Below are 20,607 nucleotides of genomic sequence, written 5' to 3'. Positions count from 1 at the left end.
CCGGGGAATAGCATTTCATACTCAGCCGCTGGATGCCAGAGCAGACGCTGTTGGAGCCGCACCTCCTTGGTGAACAGACACTCGATCAGTCAGGTCAAATTTGTTTAAAGTCCCACCTAACACCAGGACTAGGCTAGTGCGCTTTGAGCGGCACACGGTCGCTTTGATAGGGCCTGCTTGGGGGAAACATGCAGCTTTTTATAGAAGTTCAACAGAGCCCACTGTCGAACCCCACCACATCCTTGGCAGACCCCACAGGACGCACCCTCTCACTCTAGCTGATGTCAGAAGGACAACAGTGCCCAGGCGGCACTACCAGCTAAGTACGCAACCCTTAGCTGGCGGTCAATTGTCATCGGAAGACCCGTGGAAGCGTGAGTATTGGAACTTGTGAGGACCAGAGCTATGTTAGGCGCCCCTTCCCGGATGTCAACTCACCATTTCGCAGCCCAGTGAGTGAGTAAATGAGTGAGTGAGTAAGTGAGCGAGTGAGTACATGAGAGAGTGAGTAAGTGAGTGAATGGGTCATTAAGAGTACCGTAATCCGGGGGAAGATTGATCACCGGGGTAACATTGATCAGTTTCACCACTTTCAAGAAATAAGTAAAATATTATTTCCTGTTATCACAAATACTTTTTGTGAGTTAGGTATCTTAATCTTGACTAAATTCACTGCTGAATGATATAACCTTCCGATGAATTTGCATTTATTTTTTGCCAAAATTTGAACAATAGAATCAACATTAATTTTTGAACGCACAGCAATCTTTTTGGCAGAACTCAAAACAAGTACAGATAATAACAAAAAAAAATGTGATAAGCAATCATATTTATATATAACTAATATTAGAATAGTTATATATAATATAAGAATAGAAACGGCACAAACCAAGGAAATCAAGAATGCTGCTAGTCAAAACGGAAATAGAATTTGCGACCATGGCCATTCAAATTTTAGTTTAGTGGGACTGTTCTGTCGAGAAATACAATAGTCGCTAGGTGTTTTTTTCTTCGCATTACTGTGCTATGTGCTATGGTAATGACTAAAACGATAACGATAGACAAACCATTTTGAAATTGAACTGTTTATGTGGTTAGATGTGGTGGTGAGCTAAAATGCAATTGCTTAGAATGGAAACTCTCTGGATTGCCTCTATTAACTTTAGCTTGGTTTGACGATCTAATCATGAAATACAAGACCAATCAAATCGTCGTTCCCGAGGTCGTTCCATAAAATGATATAATCTGTAGAAATCGTGAATACACATCGTGAGACAAAAATGGCTCGAAATTACCAACAATTATTCGAACAAAACTTGCTGTCTTTTTTATGAAGGCTTCCTGAAGGAATTCATCCAGCATTCTCGGAAGAATCCCCTCATTCCCAAAAAATACATCGAAATAGCCTGCTTTGAGATGAAAAGTCAAAAACTACAAAGATTAGCATGGGACAATTATGGGTAGTATGGTAGTGAAAAGGAAAAGTTGATATGTATTCATCGTCTTGTTCAAAACATATTAGCAATAATTTCAATCAGTGATTTAAAAAAACCTTCAAAATAAATTTCTATTTGCGTTATTTAAGCGTAACATTTGCTAGTACCCACCCCCTCCCCCACTTTTAAGTGTAACAAAGTGTAACGCAAGTTGGACCTCCCCCCAAAAGCGTTAGGTAATTTGTGAACATACCCTAAGAGATTCCAACTATAATTGCCTACCTTAAGGCGTTTGCATACGCTTTCTCCGTAGATTAATGATTGATCAAAGTTACCCCAAATTTTGAATTTCAAAATGTGTTGTAAGGTGGACTTCTAGTGCGACGGTTTTTCTACAACTCTGCCTAATGGATTGTTGTTAGAATTCCACTAATAACGAAGTTATAGCGCTAGTTGCAGTAGCTTTAACTAAATGATTGGAATTTAGTTATCATTTAGTCTTAGTTACTGATACTATATCTATAGCTCGGATACTAGTAAAATTCAAACAACGAACTATTTGGCAGAGTAGTAGAAAAACCTTCTCACTAGGAGTCCACCATACAACACATTTTGAAATTCAGCTTCTGGAATGAGTTATTGACAAACTACTAAATGATCGAACGCGAATTACTAAATGATCGATAACATCCTTGTTTCCAGTCGTTAAAAATTATGAGTCGTTTTCCCCATGTTCTCCAAGCGTAATACGGATGATTAGAATCTTGTAAATATGAGAAATATTTTGTTATATACTATCATATAGTTAATCGACACATACACGCTTAGAAAGTGGTATGGTAAGTTCATCGCACCTGGAAATAACTTGCATTTCACAGAAAAATCTCAAATAGTATCACAACTTTCGAGACCCCGATTTTAAAATTGCGCAGATTTGCGGGATTACAAAATATGGATGTGTATCTAGCGGCTATGTACTGAACTATTACCGAATATCGCGAATAACGAAATGCCAGACCATTGGAATTATGAGTTTTTCATCTTTTTTTTTTTATTCAAAAGTAACAACTATTGATTCCTCCATACATCTCAAAACAATCGATTTTTTCTATGAATTAAATATGTTTGGACCACTATATTACCACCATAATCATCATCCGTGGAAATAATGTGAATTAAGGTTGTACAAAATGAACACACTATTAAGCTATTTTTTACATATTTTTGCGCTACGAAAAAAACATTTTTTTTTAAATCAACTTTATTCCGGCTAGATTGGCAAAATACCCCAATGTGCGGCGGGAATATTAGTAGCGTGGCTGGAAATTTGTTTGTATACCATGGGATGAAATTTATCGTAGTCAACAATCATAAGTCGATGTAGAAGGTATCGATCAAGATGTCAAGGTGTTGAGAACGCAGACGCAACTCGGGATAAATTCAGCCTTAACAACTACGTAGAATACACCTTCAATCGCGCTTCTATAGCGATGGCGGTTCTTTCATGAGTGATGTCCGACAGCTCAAGTAATTATATATTGTCTGGAATGTTTTGTAGGGGATTCGGGCTTATCAGCAGTCACTAATATGATGATGGATCGACTGTAATTTCGATATTTTCGGACTTTTTCTTGGCACGCAGTCCTAATTCCAGAGTCAAAACAGGGTTTTACTACTGTCCGACGTTTTGGCAATTGAAATTTGGCCTTCTCATTGAAGAAGGAAAAATACAATTGCCGAAACGTCGGACAGTAGTGAAACCCTGTTTTGACTCTGGAATTAAGACTGCATGCCATGAAAAACTAAAAAAATACTCACTAAGCTGTGGTGAACGAATCATTTGCGATTTTCCTTAAGTGGTCTCTCTTAGCAACCCTATAGCCAGAGCCCGCGGAGTAAAAACCTGTCTAAATGGCAACGTATCCCAACATCAACTCTACATGTTTTACTTTTCATCTACCAGAGCTTTAGATCAAAGTTTTTCATATGATTCTTAAAACGTGTTGCTAGATTATTCATACCATTGCCTTTTATCATGAAATGCTGAAGAAAACACGGATGAAAAGTAAAACGTTACAAACATTATTTTGTGCTCGGACCTAACGGAATGTTCACGCAGAATCATAACATTAAAAGTAAATAATCGGGCCATCGCGAAACGTCTCATAAAATGCCTTATGAAATCGTGAAAAACATTACAGTATACCCCCGCTGATCCGACAAATGTATGACCGGACTACCGGGGTTTCTCTCGTTAATCCGACTGTCAAATCCATACAAATGAATCAAAACAAAATCACAGCACAAATTTGAAAACTGACAGCATAATGTGTTTAAATAGGTACTTTTTAATCCGGAAAATTCCGAATAAGCGAGATCCGGACTATCGAGTCGTCGGATTAGCGAGGTCCGGATAAGGGGGGGTTACTGTACTTGATCGTTTTGCTCTTGCTTCTTATGTGTGTGTCATCCTCAATCCCTCACCCAGCTGGGAATGATCAAGTAGAATTAAGAATAAGGGGCCATCCACAAAGTACGTCACGCTCCTAGGGGGGGGGTCCCGAACAGCGTGACGACTCATACAAAAATTTTAGAGGTTTAATACAAAAAGTGTGACAAAGGGGGGAGGGGGGTCGAAAATCGCCAATTTTTGCGTGACGTACTTTATGGATGTTCCCTAATTTGATCATATCTCATGCTCCGTTATGGTGCCCTTATTGTTATGAAGACTATTACTACAAAAAGGATTAATTTCTGAAGAAAGAAAATTTCTGCAGAATGTGTAGGGAATGGAATGTAGTAGTTGTTCATAACAGGTACAGCAAAACTTCACAAGGTCGCCCTTATTCGTACTAACTACTCAGTGAATAAAAGGTCGAGAAGAGCCACCGCTGCTAACTAAAGCGTGAACCGGATACCTGGGACTCCCACAATATCCGCGACAATAGCAGCAAACGTATTTAGTGTTTAATTTCAAATTTATATAGCAACAAAAGAAAGAGAGGAAAGAATTGGAGATTACTCACTAGTTTTAGTTTTGGACACGACTCAACTACGCATAGCTTTTAATAGAATTAATTATAAAATGTTAATAATGAGAAAACTATAATAAAGTTAGCTATTAAAAATAAACAAATAAAAATTTAAAAAACAGATTTGGACTAAAAAATTATTTAGCATAAAGGCATGACGTCTTGAATAACTTAAAAAGCAAATAATGACAAAGATCAGTAGAAAAAATGACTGAATTATTACGAACATGTACTCTTATCATCGAAATATCATTAGCCATTGCGCAAACGCAAAATATGTCGGCTTGAGTATGAGGTACCGTACCCATTCAGTGAAAGATTTTTGAGGAAAAAAGATCAATTGAGAACCAAAGATTAGACCAAGGATACGACAGTTAAAAGGCACAGTCTTTAAAAAAGATAGCAACAGAGAATTGCGGTGAGCTTGAGAGCCACATATTCGCGATGTATCGAATTGTGACGTTATATGTTGCAGTTTTATTTCATAATTTCACTTTTCTCAAACACGAAAAACATTTAAATTTAAATTTAAATTTAGGTAAAAAGTCAAAAAATTCATATAAAAAAATGACGGATATATTTTTTGCATCCTTTCCACTGTACACCTCCTTAGACTCCTGTTTTTCAGAAAACAAAATTTAAATTAATCACTTTTTGCTCTTGTTTCTTATGCTTGTAAACAACTCGAATTGTAACCGCTTTTGGCTATTCGATTGGAAACAAGATGGTGTCTTCACCGATCTCTTATTCTAGTATTTCTAGTCTATGTCGAAGTTTGTCGTAGTTTCTGTCTATGTCGAAGTTCTACCGCAAGACTTTAAAAATCTATAAAATATTAAAAAAAAAACCTGATATTTTGTGTAGCAAGTGAAGAAATCTCCAGAGTATTTTACGAAGGTATTGACGAAGGATTTTCTCAAGAAAGGAATTTTCTAACTAATTCGTAAAATTCGAAGGAATTTTTAAAGGAGTTTCCGGAACAATTCCTCGAGGTGTTTTCTAGAGTTTTTATAAAAAAATTTCTGAATGAAATCTTGAATGAAGTTCTGAAGGAATTCCTGAGGGAATTTCCGAAGCAGTTCTCAGAATTCGAGGAATTTCTGAATTCATTTCCTGAGAACTTTCCGAAGGAATCGCTGGAAGAATTTTCGAAGGAAATGCTGGAGGAATTTTCGATGAAATTCCTGAATGATTTTTTCATGAAATGGCTGAAGCAATTTCTGGTTAAACTTGCGAAGGAAGCCCTGGAGCTATTTCTTAATATGCAAAAACCTGCCATTAAAGTTCGGTTCGTATGAGAATTGATAAACCGTCCGCCGAAGAATCCCTCGATGAATCCCAATAGCGGTTTCGGGTCGTTGCGTCCAAAAGTCCCGGACCGACCGTGATAAAAACGATGACATTTCCTTCCTGAAAAAAAAAAGATCTTTATAGATCATCAATAAATTATGAATAATTTACTTACCATGGTTGTGATGTGGCGAGATTTATCTTTTCGATTTTTTTTGTCACTGTCACTGACAGAAAGTCGTGGCTACCAGTTACATTATTTCTTTCTGTCAGTGTTGCATTAAATGATAAATCAGAGATTTAAATTGAAAAAAAAAAAAAAAAACTTTCAAATCAATCAATTTTATAACGCCAACCAAAATACCGCCGCCGTCGATCTTCGGACCAGCGCATATCTCTAAAGCATCTCACAACCCATAAACGGATCAACGGGATATTTTGCAAGCTTTTATTTAACTGGAATAAATATTATTGAGGCCCTGAGGCCCTGAGAGGCCCTCCTTAGCCGTGCGGTAAGACGCGCGTATACAAAGCAAGACCATGCTGAGGGTGGCTGGGTTCGATTCCCGGTGCCGGTGTAGACAATTTTCGTATTGGAAATTGTCTCGACTTCCCTGGGAATAAAAGTATCATCGTGCTAGCCTCATGATATACGAATGCAAAAATGGTAACTTGGCTTAGAAACCTCGCAGTTAATAACTGTAGAAGTGCTTAATGAACACTAAGCTGCGAGGCGGCTCTGTCCCAGTGTGGGGATGTAATGCCAACAAGAAGAAGAAGAAGAAGAAATATTATTTGTGTAAAAGTTATATTTTTTGAGCAAAAAAAAAACTAGACGTCAAATTGACCTTTCCCGTCAAAATTGGTATCTCGTTTTATTGTCTCAGATGATTCTTTGGCTTTTTTAAGGTCAACTTTCCTAAAGAACCCATATTTGTTGACGCCTCTAAGTATTTTTACAATTTAAAACAAATATCGAAAAAGTGGTATATTTCTAAGATTGGTCCGATTTTGAAGAACATCGGGTGAAATTTTCTGCACGGTTCACACGTTTTCGGTTTTTGTTTTCGATTTTTAAAATATAGTTAGAGGCGTCAAAAAATATGTGTTCTTTGGGAAAGTTGACCTTAAATAAGCCAAAGAATCGATTGATCGAATAAAAAGTTTTGACGGGAAAGGTTAATTATGTAGGTTAGGCGAAAAAAGTTTCAAAATAATAGAAAGGAATGTAGGAAAACCCGAAATTTTCCACATTTTGATGAAACATCTAACATTTCGGCGAGGAAAAACGCCCTAGTGGAACTAACCTACAATGTACTACGCGTCTCCACGCACTGTTCATACCACAAGTCTGATTCGCTCACGCGTGATGCGTTGTTCCCAAGGAATGTAATTGTCGCTGAAAAATGCAGAAAACAAGCGACAAAAGAGAATAGTGATAACTCTTTGTCCCCATCTGCAGAGGATAAAGACATTGTTGCGTTCCATTTTATTTGCAACAAACATGGAGAGGTAATTGTTGTGAACTTTTCAAACTGCGATAACTTGTATATTTCAGAATTAAAAAGCAAATCATGTCAACAGATGGTTAAGTTTATGTCTAATCTATGATAACTGATACTAATTTAACCAAAAACATCATCGGAAACCGACTACTTCTCAAAATGCGTGGCAGGCGATCATTGTCCTATTCTGTTGCAGTTTGGGACAAACGCTTATTGCGAGTTGAGTTTGTCCCAACATTTACAACAGAGGATAATGTTGTTGTCATTGGCAATGTTGTTATTTTACATTCCTTGGTTGTTCCCTAAGAGCTGCAGGCTAAAAAGCGTTTTGCCTCATGAGTTTTCCAGCAACCAAATATCACCACTTTTTCGAAATGTGAATATTATCAGATAACTATATTGTTCAACTGTTGAATGAGGTAGAACCGCCCATGAAAATCATTATAGCTAAGGCATAGAAGCAGTGTATGCTTAGCAAGGGCATGTTGCCCCTCCTTCCTTTGTACATAGTTGCATTTAATTCAGGTAAAAGAGATGAGTGCTATGCACACAACCACAGGCATTTTTCCCCGCTTCACTCATATAATCTTTTGTAGGACATTTTGGAACGAATATTACCATTGCATTTAAATATTAGTTGCAAAATGAGCATAATCTCTTATTTTTCACTCAAACTTAACGATTTACGACTTGTTCACCTCACCCGTAAGATTGTCGTTCAATCCATCAAGACAAAACAAACGACCATGCGTTCACCATTATTTTACATGCAAATGAGTCATTTTACACCACCATTCGGGCGTTTTGCCCAGGCCCGTTTTCAAAATATATTTTAAATGCGTTATAAAGTCATGAAAACCTTGTTGATTCGAATAGGAGATCATTGTGAAATGTAGCCAGTTTTGCAAATTTTGCATCTACACGTTGAAATGGTTCGGTATTCTTGTTTATATTGGTGAAAACATCGAAAAAGCTTAAAGGGTGCATTTTGGACTGTTTCTCTCTAGATATATTTGATTAACGAGCTTAACAAATCTAGTTGACAGTTGACTTGATAGAATACCGACCATATTTGCTGGCAATGATTTTGGAGACGATTTCAAAAGTCGCGCCCTATTAGAAACCGAATTTACCCCCCCAAGTTACTGACTGATAAAAAACTATGCTGTTTTTGAAATTGTTTCTCACAATTAAAGGTTATTAATTTTCTTTTAATGATGCAGTTTGCAATTGCATCGTTTTGGTCAGTTTACTCAGTGCAGCATAGTTCATGCGTGAATATCGAGGAAAGCAGTGAGAACGCACGCGAAACATCATTCTCCCTTTGTTGGTATTATTCTCTTCGCTCTTTTCATTCGTAACCAGTAGTCCACGATGGTCGTCGAATCATTTGAATTGGTTGAAATTACTTTGATTATTTAGTATAATCGTCAAGTATTGCAATATTGAAGACCTGTAAAAACGCAGCTATTCTCAATGCGCATATAAGCATACGATATTCAGTTGAATTTGATTTAATTTTCAAAGCTAGTATGGTTTAAGTTTATTGTTTGCAACACTTGGTATTTTCCAATTAACTATAGAATCTAATAGTTTAACAGAATTTATTGTTTGTAAATCTATAAATTCTATATACATAAAAATGAATTTTTGTCTGTCTGAACCTTATAGACTCGGAAACTACTGAACCGATCGGCGTGAAAATTTGTATGCAGAGGTTCGAAGTTAGGAAACGAAGTTCGAAGGGTCTGCTAGTATATAAATATAAATCACATTTGAAAATTCCAAATTCTTTTTAAATTTAAATCTTCCTAATCAATTTATGAATTATATTGTCTTTTCTATCAACGAGGAATATATGTAGAAAAATCCTAACTCCACAATTCCTTAAATTCACATATATGTTCAAAAGCGCCCATTCCTACGGGTGGTTTCGTATGTACTTCAGTCGCAATTCTCTCGCTCTCCGAACGTCGTAATGTTCACGTTCATTCAATGGACGCGATGCAGCTCCACGCCGCCTTAGCATGCACCAACGACGAGCTTTATCAAAGGCAGAGAGCAAGAGCGATTCATTCGGATCGGTCGAAGTGGGGATCTCCTCCTTTGCCATACACACTGGCTCAGCGGCACTACTCAACGGAGCGCGGTGTGGTGGCGGTCTAAACACTTTCAAAGTCCCGCAAACGGCAAACCCGTTTGAACTGTCTACGCGAACGGTTGTGTCTCTTTGGTGCAGCGCGAAGTCGTCCGAGTTTTGTGTGTTATTGTTCCGCGGGATTCCCGTTGCCGTGGCGACAGCACGGTGGAAAACATTTAGCAGCTCTGGCTGTCGAGGGCACAAGGCTGAACGGTCTCCGTAGGCTCGGTATAGTGCCTGTGTCTGTCTGAACTCTCGTACCCACACTCATAGCCGGGGTCCGCGTGTTGACAACTTGTGCAAGCGTCTTAGTCCAAGCGAGCGAGACGAGTGAATTGCGAAGAATATAAACAGATATTAACCAGGTAGATTTGGCTTAACTGGAGCTATGCGATGTTGAAGCCACCTGTATGTTTGCGTGCGCGACAGAGAAGCTGAAAAGGTTGACCCTAAACAATGTGTGTGCGCCAGTGTTCGCGTATAGTGTTTTGACGGAATGCTTTAAAGATTGTGGTTTTTGGACGTCCAAAAATATTGTGCAATTGTTCATGAGTCGTAACATCTGTAAACGGGGGAAATTGTTAAACTAAACAATCTGTTCGATTTAAGGAACCTTGAGGATTTGGGTGTCTATTATCGCTCCATATGTCCACAGCCAACTTTGATGAGGAAGTGAAACTTGCTGACCTAGTGTTTGCGTGATGTGTCGTCGATGCCTGCTGTGTGATTGACCTGTGATCGCATTCTGAGTTTTTACATGATCTAAATAGACGACGAACCTGAGAACAGTGCGATCCAAAATCGGAGATCGTATTGAAGGGCAAACAAATAACGATTACAGCCGAGAATGGTCCACGAAACGTTCGTAACTAGCGGATGTTGATTGTTGCTGCTTCGTAGTGGGTAAACTGAAAAACACAAATCGACGAACCAATTTGGGAGTTGAAATGCAAAACAGTTTGTGACCGAAATTGAAAATATTTGTGCGATTAATCATTCCAACAGACTAGTATCGACGTCCACTCGCAGTTTGTGTTTTGGTATATGCTGTGCAACTTATTCAGACCTCAGTGTGTAACTCATTAAATGGATTTTCGCTTTTGATGCAATAGAAGAAAATTGAAATCCATCGTCGTCGAAGCAGAATTTGACAAAACAGAAAGCCCAAAAGTGAAGGCACTCTGTTATAGTGGCACTAGCAAAAGCTATACATTCACATAAAACATACACGTTAAGGTGCTACTGACTGCGTTTTTTTGTGGGGTTTTGCATCATCGAGCTTCTGAAGTGTTTGGAAGAGGGTGTTTGTGTTAATTTCGGCAAACCCAGACTTTATTACCGTTTCACGAGGAGTTACTGGAGGATAAAATTTGGCGAAACTTTATGCTGTTATGAGGTGAGTACACGGAAGACTGAATTCCTCGCGAAGCGTTCAGTTGAAAACGTTCAAGCGGTGTTGTTTATTTTTGGTTCAGGTCCTATATATGGATTATGAGAGGGAGTTGTTCTGTAGTAACATCATTTATAATGTACCTAAGCTTCTTTGTCGAACGGTTCGAAGTTGCTGAATGGATCATTTATGTTTGAACAAAGTGATTGACGTGAACAAACAAAGATTCAGTAACTGATGGATGGAGCTGCACAAAGAGTTCTGCAAAACCAATGATGCATGTAAATTGCACTTGTAAGAACGAGTCACGTTTCTGTGGGGTACATTTGGACTGATGAGTTTTGCCTGTCTCATTAACAGCTGTACCCTTATAAAAACAAATGAGTTAATTGATCAATAGTTCGTATTTTTTGATGGAATTAACGTAGATTTTTGTATGAATTCATTATCATGGAGCAAAATCTAAATATTCGATAAAACAGTTTCATTGCTGGGGAGAAGATAGTATTATGAATATATTTTTATCAATTTAAACGATATTTCAAACATGTAAAATTTGAGTTAGGTTCCTCAAATTAGAACTCTTGATGAAATTCCAGTCGTTGATGAAAATATATTACTGGACTACTGGATCGATATATTACTGGATCGTAAAAATACTCATGGCGATGCAATCATTCTTCTGCAATGGAGACGCATTATACTTTATTCTACAAATTGGCCCATCTTCATTGCAGCGCGTTATTTTATCAACGCGGATTTTTCAGTCGGAAAAGTTTCACACGTGTAGGTATCATACAACCATGATTGTGTTGTGCATATCATTGATTCTAACCGAAATTTATGATGTGTGGGTAGTCTAAGTGTTTCTTGATGGCAACGCACGGTTTGGTGCCTAAATGCGTGCTAAGAACGAATTTGATAATTTTGTTTTTGAATATGCAAAGCGTTCCATGCTATTAGTACCACCACGTAGCAAAAGCAGTTGATTGAGTTGAAGTAAGTCAGTGTTGTAAAATATCATCTGCATGTCAATCTCGCTTAACTTTTCAAAAGGAACTAAGTAACATTTTTTTCATGAATTAATTTGAATAGTGCAATCAATAGTTTCCATGTTGTTCTGATGATTGCGCTATTCAAATTAATTCATGGAAAAAATGTTACTTAGGTCCTTTTGAAAAGTTAAGCGAGATTTGAGTGATTTGTCCAAAATGTTCACGTTCGAGTAAAGCTCTGAACGGGGATTTTAAAAGAAACTTGCTTCATGTCATTCTAAATTTTGTCGACACTCATTTTTGTTTACTTCCGAGTTTGGTAACGTTTTCTTCCCGGCTACAATCCCAAAAATATTTTTCCATTTTTTAGAGCTGAAGCCTTATCTATATAATAAAAATGAAATGGTCTGTGTTCAAATCCGCATAACTCTAAAACGGCTAGGTAGATTTTCCTCATTCCTTCAGCTGATATGGTCGTTTTGGTTTCCGACGGGTTTATATAATATTTCCTCATGAGAAAATCACGGGTTAAGTTGACTAAATATTTGAAAATTAAAATTAAGATTCATATGGGCATTTTTCTTGGGTAGTTCAGATCGCGCATTCTCGCCTACTATGCAGGACAACGTCTGCCGGGTCGACTAGTTTTATATAAAATTTATTAATAACGATTTTCGTCTAATGCAGGTATTCGTAGTAGGCATTGAATAGGAGAGTAGGGTTAGACAGTAGCAACCAATAAATGTAATGTCAGAAAATCTCGAGACACGCAATAAAGATGACGTTATCAACCTAGCTCTCTGTGTATTGTATTCACTAAAATAGGATTTTTTTTTTATTTTAAATTCTCTGAAGTGCCTTCTTTCTAGTATTGCAACAACATATAGGCACAGCATACAATATGGCTGGTCTGATTTTTTTTTTTTTGAAAATCCAAAATTTGTTCTTAAGACAAAGTTTTGACAAAGATGTTTATAATAGAATGTAGACTCCTAATTCTTAATAATTTGTTTGACATTTGGCCTGAATACCTTGAATGTGATTTTTAAAAGTTGATTTTTGATCTAGTAGAAGCCCTGAATATTTATCCTCACTAGACCAATTAATTGAAACCATATTCATAGTGACAATCTGTCTGCTAGAAGGTTTTAAATAAGAAGCTCTCGGCTAATGTGGGAAAAACAAAAGCTGAGTTTTGGAAGCATTCGGGGAAATATTCCATTTTTGCAAGTGGAAAAAATATTCAAACTTTTCTATAACTTTTTTTTTTTTTTTTTAACAAATGACACGAAAGCTTCACCCTTTGGCGGAAAGGCCCGGGTCATCTGCAAACCAAGATTTTTGACACCCTGGTGGTAAATCAGGTAAGTCAGAAGTAAAAATGTTTTACAATATGGGCCCCAGTATGCTGCCTTGTAGAACACCAGCTCTTACAGGCAATCTATCAGATTTCGAATTCTGATAGTTTACCTGCAGAGTGTGATCTGATAAATAATTTTGGACAGAGGAAAATTGAAATTCATCAATTTTACAATCAAACCTTCATGCCAAACAATGTCAAATCATTTATTTGTTTGAGAATCTGCATATATTCATTTTACACAGTTTCGAGAAAGCAATAAAACTCTGTTTTGAACAAATTGGCACCAAATCTTTTGTTTTTTTATACAGATGAATAATTTTTGGCAAAACCTAACTCCCTGGGGCACTTTCAGTGCCCAGTACTCCTGTAAGCAGTACTCCATGACTGCTCTTTAAAGTGCGTGCACATATGTAGTTTCTCGAACAAACGAAAAAAAATTCATACATTCCTTAGCATTAGCAGCATTGAGCAATTCGAACAAATTCATAGGTGGTACAAGCCTGGGCTATTGGACTTTCAACCGTTACCACAGATATTGATTTGGGACTTAATTACTATCTCTTAGATGGAAGCAATGCACTCTCCAATGGTCGTGATCTGTCCTGGCTACGTCCTTGCGAATGCTGAGGAAAGGGAAGCATGGTTAGTTGCACACCTACTTAAGAAAGATGCTGATAACTCTACCTACTCTTTTCTATTTTGCATCCAATCGCGAACGCGGCACACTTCCCTAGACCAAATTTCATACATTCCTGAACAAAAATTACAAACGGTTCAAATGCTTTCTCTATATCATGAAGAGCAACTCCAGTCGAATATCCTTCAGATTGGTTAAGTCTAGTTAAACTCGTAACTCTTAATAACTGATGAGTGCAGTGGTTGTATGCCCATTAGGGTGCCAATGAAAATGACATTTTCGAATTTTAAAAAACGACATTGCTCACAAGTTTCATCACCCCAAAATATGACCCCATGCAAAATTTGAGCTCAATCGGACATGATTTAAGGGTGCCTAAAATTCATCAAAGTTTTGGAATTTATACCCATGAAATTTTTTCCAAGGTGGGACCAAAGGAAAAGTCGAAAATCGAATTTTTGTTTTTAATGTCAAATGACTTAAAAATGCATGAAACGTCGAGATCTGACGTTATTTAAAAAAAATTGAAAGAAATCGATTTTTTCTCTTAGAACATTTTTAGGACTTCATTGAATTTTAACACCGAACGATGCACAAACGTTTTCGTAGCCAAAAATTTCCCCCTATGCAAAATTTTAGCTAAATTGGACATGATTTAGGGTTGCTCAAAATTAATCAAAACTTTTTTTTCTCACAAGGAAGATTTTTTTTTGTTTTTATGCCAAAGAACTCAAAGTGCATGAAACTTTGAGAATTAATTTTTTGAAAAAAATCGGCTGTTTTGGGACTTCGAAAGAAATTCTTATGGCGTTCGAATTTAAAAACTGGACGTTACGCAAACATTTCGTAAGCCCTAAAATAAGCGCCTATGCAAAATTTGAGCTCCATCGGACATGATTTAGAGGTGCTCAAAATCTTGCTATAAAAATTTTGATTTTTTGTGACTTTAAAAACTTTTGAGATCAGATTTACGGAGAAAATTATCAGATTGCTTGGCAATGCTTATTACACTGAGGTTTATACTTATGCAGTTATTATTACGCGGTACCGCATGAATTTAAAACACAACACAAGAAAACTGATAATGTAGAAACACGATTCATGTCATTGCGGAACTTTTTTTTAACGGATTTTTTTTATCGGATTTTTTAAATAACACGATTTTTCACGTCGGTTTTTTTTTAAACAACGCGGTTTTGATTTACATTGAAAAAGATCGACGTAAAAAACCTTTGTGTATTGATCTTAAGTGAAATAGATAATCCTGATTTGTAAAATAAATAAGTAAAGGAGTTTGAAAAGTAATTCAAGAAATTACGTGAGTAATGTAAAAACCCAGATTAATCCACCTAACGGTGATGATGCCTTTCTCGTGCGGTAAAAAATAGTATTTTGGGCATTCATCTGAGCCCATCGTCCGATCCGGCCAATTTTCAATTGAAAATGATGAGACAAGATTCTGCGTCGAATTCAACCTGTTGGGAGGAAATCGGTTTAGGGTAAGTGCATAAAAAGTGAGCTAGATTTTTTTAAGCGCTTTTTTATGAGAAAAAGTATTTTGGCCATATCATCCAAGGCCATGTCCGATCCGGCCAGTTTTCAATAGGAAATAATGGGGCAGGATACCGCGTCAAATGCAATCTGTTGCGAGGAAATCGGTTGAGGGTAAGTGCAAAAAAAGTGAGCTAGACTTTTTGCTCTTTTGGTGCGCGCACACACTCTCACATACACACACACACACACACAGACATCACCTCAGTTCGTCGTGCTGATTTGATTGGTATATAAGTTAAATCACGGGGATTCGAACATGAGTTTTTAAAAAAAGAACGTCTACTCTAAATCACTGTTAAACCAAGAATGATAATTATATTCAATTCTACTTAGAGCTAACCTATGTAACTGAATACTAGCTGACCTACACTTTCCGAAGCCTGTCCAAGGGTCGATCACTGTTGTCGTCGTTGTCCGGATGTTATTTTGTTGATGCCGCAGTTTATCGTCAAAAGGTAAATGTGCTGTAGGCTGTTATGCGTTTGCCGGTCGCTCACGTGGTTGTTGGGGTTGATGCTTTTTGATGATTCGGGCCAAATAGTGTTTGTAGGATGTTTGGTGTTTTATCGTTGCCAACTTGATGTGACGTGGTGGGTTGGTTGGTAACTGCTCCCTTTAAGATCGTATCGTCCCGATACGATTATTGGAATGGTTGTTGAACGTCTCCTGATAATGATGTATGAGGTAACAAGGAGCACTGAAAGGATACTAAAGTTGAAAGGCCTACACTGGTGTAGGTGTATTTGATATTCCCGTTTTCTAAGTCAGAAAGTTTCTGACGATTATGGATATGCAACTCATGTAGCTTTTTGATAGTCATATCTGGCTCGAGGGTAAATTGCTCGATTTTGATTCCATCCAATGGGATAATAGTTTGGTGGGGTTTATATCTGTACGCTGAATTGCTGTATGTACAGTTATTTAGGGTCACTGAGCAGTTGGAGAAATATATCAAAAATGTGCCCTTCAAGGTTCTGTTGGAAACGTTGCAATTTGTTGACATTTCGGTTAACGATGAGTTTTTCACAACAATGTAGTTTTCAGTAAGCCTTTTAAGATCCTTGTAGTTTTTGGTGGGTTTGGTAAATGAGCAATTACCTGGGATTCCTCTGAGTATCTTGGAAAAGCAATCATCTTGAGATACATCCGCTGTTATCCTTATCGCATAAAGCGTTTTGTCCTACAGTACGGCATTCCGATTTGAGTAGAAAAGTCTTGTTGAGTCCGATGAGTGCAGATGATGAGGGCAATTCGATGATTCTTCCGTCGATTGGTATAGGCTCCATAAGGATTCGATTGAAAACAGTAGATTCTAACTGTGGAATAAAGATTATGAAGTATAACTTTTGGTTCCTAAATACTGAGCTAATCCCTAACATTTCATAAATTTGATCAGTGCTTTGAAAGGTAATGTTATGACTCTCGAGTTTTTCTCTAATAAGGCTGAGTTCTGATTTTCCTAAAATGTTTTTAGAAATTACGTTAAGGTTTGCTAATTGAGAAGTTTCAAAAATAGACTCTAGCTCTTTTTCTATTTGCTCTAATTGGTAAGTTGTTTTGAATGTTTGGATGAGAAAAGATACGTGATTAATTCCTGTGTTATTATTGATGCCCCGTTTAATATTTATGAGTTCTCTGGTTATAATAGTTTGTTGGTCATTAAATGTTTTATCATTTTATTTATCTGATTCTCGAATTTCCTGTTTAACCTAATCTGAAGATTGTTTTGAGATATTAAACTATTTCCACTAACTTTCAGATTCTGGATTTCTTGGTCTATTTTTACAAGGTCATTATCATCAAGGTTACCTGTTAACAATTTAATACTTGACCCTAACAAGTTAAATGCTCCTCTTTTTAATCTCCTATGGGGCAGTAAGTTTTCGTAGAGCCTCAAAATGTCATCAAATTTGTTGGATAGCAAAATAGTCAAATCTTTGAAGGTGTCGAAATGCGTGAGTCCTCGTATAATCTTGTCGATGTTATCCAACAACTTTTGGTATTGGTCGAGATCTATTTCATGATATAGTCTGTCTTGTCCTTTGGTTATGAAACAATGTCCTGTTGTTATTGTCAGTAGTCCTGGATTGTTCGAAAGGTCCTGTATTTGTATAGTCTGCGTCTGCGTGGTCTTCATAATGGACAGTGGAATTATGATGGTTAAGATCAGCATGGTTTTCCTAAAAATAGAAATAGTAAGCATTATTTACGAATTCTTTTTAAATTATTTTTATGTAATTTGCGATTCGAGTTATCTATGAATGTTTTGTTTCTATTCTGGATAACTTGAACCGCGTCAAATTTTTTCTTGGTTTTACATTTGATTCCTTGCACTTTTGTGGAACACTTTCTCGTTCTCCTGCAATTCAGGTTCCTCTTCTCTATTTTGATTGTGTTGATCTAGATCCTTTTTCTGGGTTCGTTCCAATTGCATGACAACGTCATCGTATATCTTGTTTCTATTTGCCAAAATTTGATCCATATCAAGTGGGCGTTCTTCACCATCTTTTATACCAAAGAAAATCTCTCTGGGCTTTAATTTTGTTGCCGTGTGGATTGTTCCGTTATACAGAGTGCAAGCAATCATGTAAACTTCTTTGCTACTTAAGTCATTATACTTATCCTTGATGCACCTGTAAATCTCAGCGAGAGTACTATGAAATCTTTCGACTATTATGTTATACTCGCTACGATTTACTGGTGTGAAATAAATTTGAATCCGTAAATCTTCTAACAGTCCCCGAACCTCAATGGATTTCATTGCTGGTTCGTTGTCTGAGATGATTAGCTGTGGCTTACCGTGGGTGCTGAAATATTTTAAAAGCGTTTTCCTGATGTCCTGGATATTCCTACTAGCTAATGGCAATATGACTGCAAATCTGGAGAATTTGTCTACTATTGATAGAAACATGTTTGGTTGGGATATTAGTATGTCTAGATGAATGATTTCTAAAGGTGCTTTTGGAATGGGCGATTCCCCATGTTTAATCTTGTATGGTTTACGCTCATATTTATTTTTGTTGCACGTTTCACAAAGTAAAATGAATTTTCTAATATTTTGCTTCATTTTAGGAAAGTAATACTTTCCTGCCAGTTCCTTAAAGTTTTCCCAAATTCCTCTATGTGAAAGTTCGTGAGTTTTTCTAACCAACTCGTTTTGCTCTTCTAAAGTTTGTACGTCTTCCAGTAAAATTTGAGAAATCCTGACTTTAAGAATTTTATTCCTGCTGAAATAGTTTTTGTACACGACTTGAATGGTAGGAATGACTGACTCTGGACACATAATGCAGTTCACCTGTTTGGGGTTCATGTATTCTTTGAAGATGTTGATTAGAGTAGGTACGCCAAACGTGATTCTCGAAATTGTTCGCCTAAAAATGCGTGGAAAGATTTCTTCTACCTTATTTTCATCATGGTCACTAATACGGAGTATTATTTGATTAGAATGTACATTGAGAGGGCGTATAGTCATTGGAACGAATTCGCTATCATCTGTATCTGCCGAATGAACGGTTTTCGTCATCTGACTCGTCTTCTTCGTTTAAGTTTACTTCATGCGGAATTCGAGATAAACCATCTGCGACAATATTCTGTTTGCCTGGTCTATACTTAATTTCATAATCATATTCCTCAAGTGCGAGTCTCCATTTGATAAGTTTACTATTTGGAGTTTTGAGGTTTAGTCCATACGTTAAAGGTTGATGGTCTGTGTATAACACAAATTTTCTACCAAAAAGGTATGGCCTAAAGTATTTGCATCCCCATCGAATAGCCAATAACTCTTTTTCGATGGTGGAATAGTTTTCTTCTGACTTTGTTAGGGTTCGTGATGCGAACGCTATTGGCTTGTCATTTCCAATAGTACCTTGGGAGATTACTGCACCAATTGCGTGGTTAGAAGCATCGGTTGTTAGTATGAAATTTTTGTTGAAATCTGGGTATTGCAAGATACTACTACTAGTCAAAATGTTTTTGCATCTCTCGAATGCATTAACAAACTCAGCAGTGTGCTTAATTTTTTCACCTTTTTCGTAGGCAGTTGGTGAGTGGTTTTGCAATTTTAGCAAAATCTTGAATAAATTTGCGGTAGTAACCTAGAATACCTAAGAACCCGCGAAGTTCCTTATCGGTCTTGGGTATGGGCCATGTTTTGATTGCACTAATCTTGCTTGGATTTGGTTTAACACCCTCTGGTGTTACGACATGTCCAAGAAAAGCGACTTCTTTGCGTAGGAATTCGCTTTTATCTAATTGAATCTTCATGTTATACTTTTGCAAACAAATGAAGATCTTTGTTAAGTTTTCCAAGTGTTCTTGGAGACTAGTAGAATACACAATTATGTCGTCCATGTAAACTAGACATATTTTGCCAATGTATTCTCTAAGTATATTGTCCATTACCCTCTGAAAGGTGGATGGAGCGTTTCGCAATCCAAAGGGCATACGTAAAATTCATAATGCCCATGTTCGACACTGAATGCTGTCTTTGCAATGTCCTCTTTTTGGACTTCAATTTGATGGAATCCAGAGGCTAAGTCGAGGGTGGTGAAGTAGAGACATTTCCTAGCTTATCTAATATATCGTTGATATTAGGAATAGGGTATCTGTCTTCAACAGTTTTCTCGTTCAGTTTTCGATAATCGATTACTAAACGCCATTTCTTTTGACCAGAGGCATCCATCTTTTTGGAACTACCCACACTGGGCTGGACCAAGGACTATTTGAATGTCTGATAATACCCTGCTCAAGCATTTTCATGATCTGCCGTTGTACCTCTTCTTTGTGACAGAAAGGATACCGGTATGATTTAGAAATGTACGGGTACGTCATCTTTGGTTTTGATAGAGTGTTTAATGCCATTAGTGAACGTAAGAGTTTTATCTTCTTTGTGAAAATATCTTCGAAATTACGAATAATCTTTAGAAGTTTTTCACGCTCTTCAGTATTGAGATGGTCTAATCGTAGTTGATTAGATAACTGTATCTCTGTCTTTTCCTGACTAACTTAGTCCCAATGGGTTTTGTATCAAAATTATTCAATTCTCCAAACACAAGCCTGTTTGGATTTATTTTGGCAATGTCCTCCGTTTTGTTCTCTATTATCACTGTCGTTTTGTTATTTTTCGCGTGGTAAATTCCCGGGAGTACAACTATCTCATCAGTCAGAGGTAGTTCGTTGTCAATGAAAAAATCTCCGTTTGTAACATCAGTGGACAATGTAATACCTATTTGTTCGTTGGAATTAACGCAAACTGTGTATGAATCA

The 20,607-nt window shown here is 37.1% G+C and overlaps 1 protein-coding gene across 2 annotated transcripts in view; it reads left to right on the top strand.

Annotated features, from left to right (window-relative positions):
- The first annotated feature begins 9,338 nt into the window (after positions 1–9,338).
- LOC134225378 (mucin-2-like) overlaps positions 9,339–20,607 on the top strand; it is a 212,384-nt gene continuing 201,115 nt past the window's right edge. The window contains exon 1 of one of the 2 annotated variants that reach the window (XM_062705396.1): positions 9,339–10,799. The gene's annotated coding sequence lies outside the window, so the exon portion shown is untranslated. The remainder of the gene's footprint in view (positions 10,800–20,607) is intronic. The other variant, XM_062705398.1, reaches the window with a different exon arrangement.

The sequence above is a fragment of the Armigeres subalbatus genome, chromosome 3 (genome assembly GCF_024139115.2).
Source record: "Armigeres subalbatus isolate Guangzhou_Male chromosome 3, GZ_Asu_2, whole genome shotgun sequence".
In the NCBI taxonomy this organism is placed as follows: domain Eukaryota; kingdom Metazoa; phylum Arthropoda; class Insecta; order Diptera; family Culicidae; genus Armigeres; species Armigeres subalbatus.
This window is presented reverse-complemented; position numbering and strand designations above follow the sequence as displayed.